Raw genomic sequence first — 9,145 nt, 5'->3', positions numbered from 1 at the left:
AGTCAAGGTAACAATAATTCGCCATTATTATAAGCATTGTTACTATTTGTTGCATATATTTCAGATATTATTCTAAGGATGTTTGTCATTTAACATTTTTCCTCATTTTCATTTTATATTCTGTAGATAACTGTCTCCAAATGTTCTATTATAACGTGGTTACTAAGGAGATATTAAATTATCGGTGTGTACATTTCTGCTAAGACAATTTCAACAGGATATGATCAGTCTTACAAAGTAAAATGATGAATTGGAAGAGGAAATTCTACCTGTGCACTTCTAGAACTCAAGTAGATGAGACAGGAGGATGGATGGTGAGCTGAGGTCCTAATGGGCTACATATGGAGACATGACCTTCTAAAAACCAAACCTCAAAATACAGTCAGAGAGAGAGAGAGAGAGAGAGAGAGAGAGAGAGAGATACACTCTGCATGGCAAGTTCTGGCAATACAGGCATATTTCTTTATTTTGTTCTAGTTTCATTCTTATTAGCAGCTTCCTGTTTGCCACTGACAGACTAGAAAAGAATTTATAGTCTGGGTAACATAAAAACCCAGCTAACTAAATGCATTATTTTTTTATTTTTCAAGTTAGAAACAATTCCCTCTTGTCGTCTACTTAAGCAGAAAAGATCAAATCCTAACGCCTGTCTTGTAAACAAGTGATTACTCCTTTATTTAATAATACATCCAGGAGAAATGATTTGTTATAAACAATAGCTCAGCAGAACTAATAACCATCCAAGTATGATTTGGAAAACAATATTGCTATCAGATGCTAAAGTACACATTTTACCCACCATGAAAGGACCAGAGATATATACCCCTTAACAGCATGGTTCTCAGGAATATGTCACTTATACTGAAGCTGTTAAAAGTGAACAATTCTCCCACAGCTTCGCTACTCCTTCCACCCTGGCTTCCAACATCCAGCTCAAAGAACATGTCACACTGCTCTAACAGGAAGGAAATCAATTCCCTGATTATTGAAGGAGACTTGTCCTACAAACCCTCCTGTTCTGCATATGAAAATGAATCTCATGAGAGCATAAGTTTGATTTTTTTGTCCAATCCTCAAAAGGTTGTCTATTTTTTTAAATCCCATATGATTTTCAAAAACGAAAAAGTTTCCTTTGCTTCTTTCAGTTTCATCTATTTTTCAGTGGTAAAATCACAAAATGAGAAAGCTCTGTTAAAATTATGTGCTGCTACACATTTTGGGACTTACTTTCAAAGTTTTATTACTTTGATAATTTCATACAGTATGTTTTGATCGCATTTACTTGACCTTGACCAACCCTGTCACTCTTCAGTGTCAGGATCTTAAGTGGGAGGACCAAGAGATGAGATAATATAAAAGAGAGACAGAACTGCTGGGCTCAGGAGTTCTTGGGCCAGCTGTATTTTATGCCAAGCAAGCTTGTTAGGAAGTGTAGCATCTTATATATTGTTTCCAGGATAGAAATACTGTTAGCAGGAATTATCATATAACAGAATGAAGTCAGTGGAAAGCTAAACAAACAATATTGCCCAAGGGGAACTCTGGGTATCTCAAGAACATTAAAGATGTAGCACACAATGGCCTGGGAACTGGTAACCAAAGCTCCATACAGTGGCAAGAGTTCTCGGTATCAAAGCAGAAGCTCCCATGGACCTAGCCCCAGGCTGTTACCAGCTCTGTCAAGCATATGCCTGGTTTTTATAAGAAGGGACTGTGTTCTTTCTCTACCTATCAGGGAAGGCCTCAGGGAAAGCCTTGGATAATCCCAGACCTTAACATTTATTCTCATTCTAAGCAAATGAAAAGCATACAAATTCAAACTATTTGATAATTAAAACAATGGGTTTTATTTTTGACTATGTTTTGTAATACTATGTTTTCTTATTATACTACAAAAATAGATTTCAGTTATTTACTTCCTTTTACAGTTTTGCCCAGTTCTGTCCTTCACAGACATGTTGTGTTTACAGTGTTGTGGTATGTACTGTCTGAGAATCTTCTATAATTCAGGATGTCAATAAGCCTCAGTGCTGCAGTTAGCATCGCAGTGATGATTCCTGTCCTCATGAGTTGACACCTTGCGTAAGAGTCAAGAAGTAAACAATGATAGCTATGATGAACAAAGACCAAAGCCAGAGTAAAATGAAGTTCACTGGGTGTGCGTGTGTTGGCGGGTGTTAAGGACTGAAGTGTTAGATACCATATTGATACATGTATAATATAAGAGACCATAAACAGAAAGGCAAGCTGAAAGCCAAGAAGGAATAGCCTGCATCTGTGTAAAGGTGGCTTACTTAGAGAGACAGAGAGGATGAATAATGCTGCAGGCAAATCAAACTACATGTGCTGAAAGGAATTACTTTTGTTTTTGTACAAGACCTGAGGTTCCTTCTGAGCCCCTAGTCAGGGTGGCTCACAACCTCCTGCCACCCCAGGTTCCATGACATCTGATACCGTCTTCTGGTGACACACAAGACAAAGACAAATGCATACACATGAATACAAATAAAACATAAAAAAACAACTTAAAGAAAAAAAGAAACACCAAAGTGTCTAGTATAAAATAAGCAATCCCTAAGGACCCAAAGATGTAGCCATATTATCAGCTATTGTTACTCAGTTCCAACTTTACTCTTAGATTATCATTAGTGTGAGGGTCTGTAATTTTAAATTTTTCTTCTACTTTTATTAGACATTTTCTTTATTTACATTTCAAAGGTTATCTCCTTTCCTGGTTTCTGCCCCCCCCCCGCCCCAGTCTCCCTATCCCATGCCCCTTACCCTGCATTTACTTAATGCTAGTAATACATTTAGCCTTAATGTTAAATAAAGTATGTACATTACAATGAATTTTGATTTCCTTCAATGTCTTCACTTTGAGGCATTTGTGTATATGATCATGAATACATACCACATGCAAAAACATACACATACAATACACACAAGCAACATATGCACACACACACACACATATACATACATACATACATACATACATATATGTATGTTGGGGATTTTAACAGGGAAGAGGATTTTCCCAATCAGAAATTTTGCCCACACATAGGTGAAACCTGTATTTCTGCTGGATCAGAATTGTGCTCAGTCTTCTTCATAACACATATGTATTCTCTCATTATATGTAGTCTTTCTTATATTAATACAATGTTTTCACCCAGACCAGACTTTTGTTCTCATATATACCAAACATTACCACTGTCTCTTTTATAACTGAAGCCTGTGAATTTTCATCATTCCACAAAGGCAATTTTCACTTCCCTGATGTTAATGTTCAAATGTTCAGCAATGTTAGGTAAATTGTATACATTTAATCTGAGACAATGACTACAAAACTCATTACGAAAATGGCCTTTCATCTTTCTTGTCCCTGAGTCCCTAACCTTTTCAATGTGTTGTGCAGATGAAGCTCATTTCTCCAGTTGAGTCTGGACAGGAATTTTCATTTGCTTTGGCTTATCATGCCAATTCTGAGCCAAGGGCTTGCACATTTGCATTTACTTTCAATGCGATTTCAGAGGTCTCAGGTTTGCCTGCTCAACTGTGCAGGATAAAGTGAGGTGATGATGATGATGAGTCTTTCCGGCTAGAGCCAAGCTGGACCTTCCCATCCTTAGCCAAGCTGAGAGCTGACTGCTATCACCTGAATCCATCTGAGATCAGAAAACCCACATGGGTGACCACAGCTAAACAACTGTTTACACATACAGTACAATAGGTGATAGGATTTCTTATAAGCTACTAATTTGGGAGTAGATTATATGGTGTCAAAGAAAATATACTTAATCTATACTTGCAAAATATCTATTAGAATATTGGAATGCTTAGTGTATTATAATAGCTTTATTCAATTAGTTCACATAAATCCCAAATTCTGATTAAAATGAGTAACAATACATGCTATTTAGATTTTTAAAGTAAGAATGCATTGTACTTAATTGCAGTAATATCAGCAAATTAAATAAATTCAGATGATTATCTACATATCTATGCAACTTGTTTGGAATTTCTGTTTCATTCAAACACATACCCAATTTGCCTCAGTGGCTATACTGGTTTTAACATTAATACTAAAATGTAATGAAAACTCTATTAGAAAAAGAAAAAGATTATAAAGCTTGTATTGGTGAAAACTTGGAATAATCTATAAGTGAACCTCAAGCACAAATGCACAGGGGAAAAATTCATGAACAGAAGAATACCAGTGGCTTATGCTCTAAGACCAACAGTTGGCAAATGGGACCTCAAAAAACTGCAAAGCTTCTGAAAGGCAATGAACACTGTCAATACGACAAAATGGCAACACACAAATTGGGAAAAGGTCTTTACAAACCCTATATCCAATAGAAGGCTAAGATCCAAAATATACAAAGAACTCAAGAAGTTAGACTCCAGAGAACCAAATAACCCTATTGAAAATGGGGTACAGAGCTAAACAGAGATTTCTCAACTGAGGAATCTAAGATGGCCGAGAAGCACCTAAAAAAACGTTCAACATCCTTAGTCATCAGGGAAATCCAAATTAAAACAACCCTGAGAATCCACTGTACCCCAGTCAGAATGGCTAAGATTAAAAACTCAGGTGACAGCAGATGCTGGCAAGGATGTAGAGAAAGAGGAACACTCCTCTATTACTGGTAGGATTGCAAGCTGGTACAACCACTCTGGAAAGCAGTCTAGCGGTTCCTCAGAAAATTGGAAATAATTCTACTAGAGGACCCAGATATACCATTCCTGTGCATATGTCCAAAAGATGCTCCCACATATAACAATGACATATGCCCCAGTATGTTCATAGCAGCCTTATTTATAATAGCCAGAAGATGGAAAGAACCCAGATGTCCCTCGACAGAGGAATGGATACAGAAAATGTGGTATATTTACACAATGGAGTACTACACAGATTTTAAAAACAATGACTTCATGAAATTCTCAGGCAAATGGATAGAACTTGAAAATATCATCTGGAGTGAGGTAACCCAGTCACAAAGAACACACATGGTATGTACACACTGATAAGTGGATATCAGCCAAAAAGGCGCCTAGAACACCCACGACACAACTCATAGACCATAGGAAACTCAAGAATAAAGAAGGCCACATCAAAGTGTAGATGTAACCATCCTACTCAGAAGAGGGAAGAAAATAATCTCGGGAAACAGAGGGAAAGAGGGATCTGGGAGGGAGAGAACAGGGGGAGGGAAAGGGGGTGGCTGGTTCAAATAAGGGAGGAGATGGCTGAGAAGTACAGATGGTCAGGATTTTGAAAGAAGGTGTGCAGCAGTGGGGGAGGGGAACTGGGGATCACCACTAGAAAGACTAGAGGTTCCCAGGAACCAGCAGGGAGGACATTAGCCGAAATACCCAACAAAGGGGAGAAAGAACCTGTAGAGAGTATATTCAGTGATGAGGGATGGGGCCACCCACCCACCTCAAAAATATCAACCCACAATCCCTCCTGTCAAAAGGAAATGAAAGAACAAAAATTGGAACAGAGAATGAAGGAAAGACCATACAGAGACTGCCCCACCTGGGGATCCATCCCATCAGCAGACACCAAACCCAGACACTATTGCTGATGCCAAAAAGCACTTGCAGACAGGCACCTTGTATAGCCCTCCCATGAGGGGCTCTGCCAGAGCCTAACCAATACAGATGTGGATGCATGCAGCAAAACATCGTACTGAGTGCAGAGACCCTAATTGAGAAGTTAGGGCAAGGACTGAAGGAGCTGGAGGGGTTTGCAACCCCATACAAAGAACAACAATATCGATCAATCAGGCCCTAAAAGCTCTCAGAGATTATACCACCAATGAAAGAGTACACATGAGAGGACCCATGGCTCCAGCCATATATGTAGCTGAGGATGGACTTGTGGGGCATAACTGGGAGGGGAGCCCCTTGATTCTGTAGATGGTCAATGGCCCAGGGTAGGGAAAAACTAGGGCACTGAGGCAGGAGTGTTTGGGTGGGTGAGGGAGCACCCTCATAGAAGCAAGAGGAGGGGAGGAGATGGAGGTGATGGAGGGTTTTGGAAGGGACACTGGGAAGGGGGAAAACATTTGAAATGTAAATAAATAAAATAACCAATAAAAATGAAAATGAAAGAAAGTTGATATTACCACTAACTTTTTTCTTTCACACACACACACACACACACACACACACACACACACACACACACACACACAAATGGGTCTTAAGATATTTTTCTAAGGTCTTCCTAAAAGGGATTAAATGAATATTGCTTTCCTTATGCTGGAGCCAAAGTTTAACCATAAGATATAGGGAAGGGGCAGACTTACATAATATTAAATGTTATTCATTCATCATATTCATTCAGAAAACCTACAGCAAAAAGACATGCTATTTAAAGGGCATGATTCTAAGCTAAAGTTCTCAACCAACACAACTCACAACGTTAAGCTATTACAGTGATTTTGCAACAATAGAGACAAATTGAAGTGGTAAACTATAGATAAACACAATAATGAATATTATTCATTTTTTTGTTTACAAGCTATGAAAAGCTACCAGGCTCCATCAGAGAAAAATTTAAAACTAAAGATTCAAGTTATAAAAGAGAAAAATAAGCAGTAGAGAAACTACATGCAAGATACTACACTGGCTTTTATCGCAATGGGTTTGCCTTCAGAACGCAGGTGTTGTGAAAGCCACCGCTAATTCAAAGCAAAAATGGGAAAGGAAAAGACTCACATCAACATCGTCGTAATCGGACACGTAGATTCCGGCAAGTCCACCACAACTGGCCACCTGATCCACAAATGTGGTGGAATCGACAAGTGAACCATCGAAAAGTTTGAGAAGGAGGCTGCTGAGATGGGTAAGGGCTCCTTCAAGTACACCTGGATCTTAGACAAACTGAAAGCTGAGTGTGAGCGTGGTATCACTATTGACATCTCCCTGTGGAAATTCAAGACCAGCAAATACTATGTGACCATCATTGATGCCCCAGGACACAGAGACTTCATCAAAAACATGATTACAGGCACATCCCAGGCTGACTGTGCTGTCCTGATTGTTGCTGCTGGTTGTTGGTGAATTTGAAGCTGGTATCTCCAAAAACGGGCAGACCCGCCAGCATGCTCTTCTGGCTTACACCCTGGGTGTGAAACAGCTGATTGTTGGTGTCAACAACATGGATTCCACCGAGCCACCATACAGTCAGAAGAGATACGAGAAAATTGTTAAGGAAGTCAGCACCTACATTAAGAAAATTGGCTACCACCCTGACACAGTAGCATTTGTGCCAATTTCTGGTTGGAATGGTGACAACATGCTGGAGCCAAGTGCTAATATGCCTTGGTTCAAGGGATGGCAAGTCACTGGATTGTATCCTACCACCAACTCGTCCAACTGACAAGCCTCTGCGACTGCCCCTCCAGGATGTCTATAAAATTGGAGGCATTGGCACTGTCCCTGTGGGCCAAGTGGAGACTGGTGTTCTCAAACCTGGCATGGTGGTTACCTTTGCTCCAGTCTATGTAACAACTGAAGTCAAGTCTCTCGAAATGCACCATGAAGCTTTGAGTAAAGCTCTTCCTGGGGACAATGTGGGCTTCAATGTAAAGAACGTGTCGATCAAAGATGTTAGACAAGGCAATGTTGCTGGTGACAGCAAAAACGACCCATCAATGGAAGCAGCTGGCTTCACTGCTCAGGTGATTATCCTGAACCATCCAGGCCAAATCAGTGCTGCCTATGCTCCTGTTCTGGATTGTCACACAGCCCACATAGCATGCAAGTTTGCTGAGCTTAAAGAAAAGATCGATCGTCATTCTGGTAAGAATCTGGAAGATGGCCCCAAATTCCTGAAGTCTGGTGATGCTGCCATTGTTGATATGGTCCCTGGCAAGCCCACGTGTGTTGAGAGCTTCTCTGACTATCCTCCACTTGGTCGTTTTGCTGTTCGTGGCATGAGGCAGACAGTTGCTGTGGGTGTCATCAAAGATGTGGACAAGAAGGCTGCTGGAGCTGGCAAAGTCACCAAGTCTGCCCAGAAATCTCAGAAGGCTAAATGAATATTACCCCTAACACCTGCCACCCCAGTCTTAATCAGTGGTGGAAGAATGGTCTCAGAACCGTTTGTCTCAATTAGCCATTTAAGTTTAATAATAAAAGACTGGTTAATGATAACAATGCACCGTAAAACCTTCAGAAGGAAAGAATGTTTTGTGAACCATTTGTGTGTGTGTGTGTGTGTGTGTGTGTGTATGTGTGGCAGTTTTAAGTTATTAGTTTTCAAAATCAGTACTTTTTAATGGAAACAACTTGACCAAAAATCTGTCACAGAATTTTGAGACCATTAAAACAAGTTTAATGAGAACAACAACAAAAAGATACTACACTGTCTCTAAGCAAAGCTGTACATCAAGTGTTACAGTTCCAGACTCCAAAATGTTCTGAGAAAAAAAAAAAAGAGAGAGAGATGACAAAGTTCTTATGTACTCCAGGACAAAAAACTCCTATCAGACTTATATGAAGCTAATTATGACCTATGCTAACATCACTTAGTATGATTCTCTGTACATTTATTTGTAGATTTATTGAAGAAATATATCTGATACAATACAGACTCAATCCTTATGGGTAGCAATAAAGATTAAGTCTATAATATACAATGTATTTACTGAATAAGTTTCCTAACCTATATAAAACGACTAATGATGATTAGGAAAGTAAATAGTGATAATAAAACTTCAGTAATAGCTGGGCGTGGTGCCGCACGCCTTTAATCCCAGCACTCAGGAAGCAGAGGCAGGCAGATTTCTGAGTTCGAGGCGAGCCTGGTCTACAAGGTGAGTTCCAGGACAGCTGGAGCTATACAGAGAAACCCTGTCTAGAAAATACAAACAAACAAAAACCAAAAAAAAACCTACAACAACAAACTTCAGTAATAAAAATCTTCTAATTAAAGCAAACCCAGAATCAGATGCGTTGTAACTAAATTCTAGCACACACTTATAGAGAAGTTATATAAAAATCTCTCAGTTCTAATGACCTGAAAAGAATGAAATACTTTAAATTTATATTATGAAGTCAAAATTATTCTGCTGTTACAGCCAAACAAACACCATACACAAAAGGGCAGTGACAGGATAACATTATT

General features: G+C 39.3%; 1 pseudogene; it reads left to right on the top strand.

Annotated features, from left to right (window-relative positions):
• Positions 1-6,662: 6,662 nt before the first annotated feature.
• On the top strand, positions 6,663-8,110 carry LOC110311597 (elongation factor 1-alpha 1 pseudogene; annotated as a pseudogene).
• The last annotated feature ends 1,035 nt before the right edge of the window (positions 8,111-9,145 follow it).

The sequence above is a fragment of the Mus caroli genome, unplaced genomic scaffold (genome assembly GCF_978045245.1).
Source record: "Mus caroli unplaced genomic scaffold, Mus_caroli_1 scaffold_17, whole genome shotgun sequence".
NCBI lineage: Eukaryota > Metazoa > Chordata > Mammalia > Rodentia > Muridae > Mus > Mus caroli.
The sequence above is the reverse complement of the archived record's forward strand: the minus strand, read 5'-3'. Positions and strand labels throughout refer to the sequence as shown.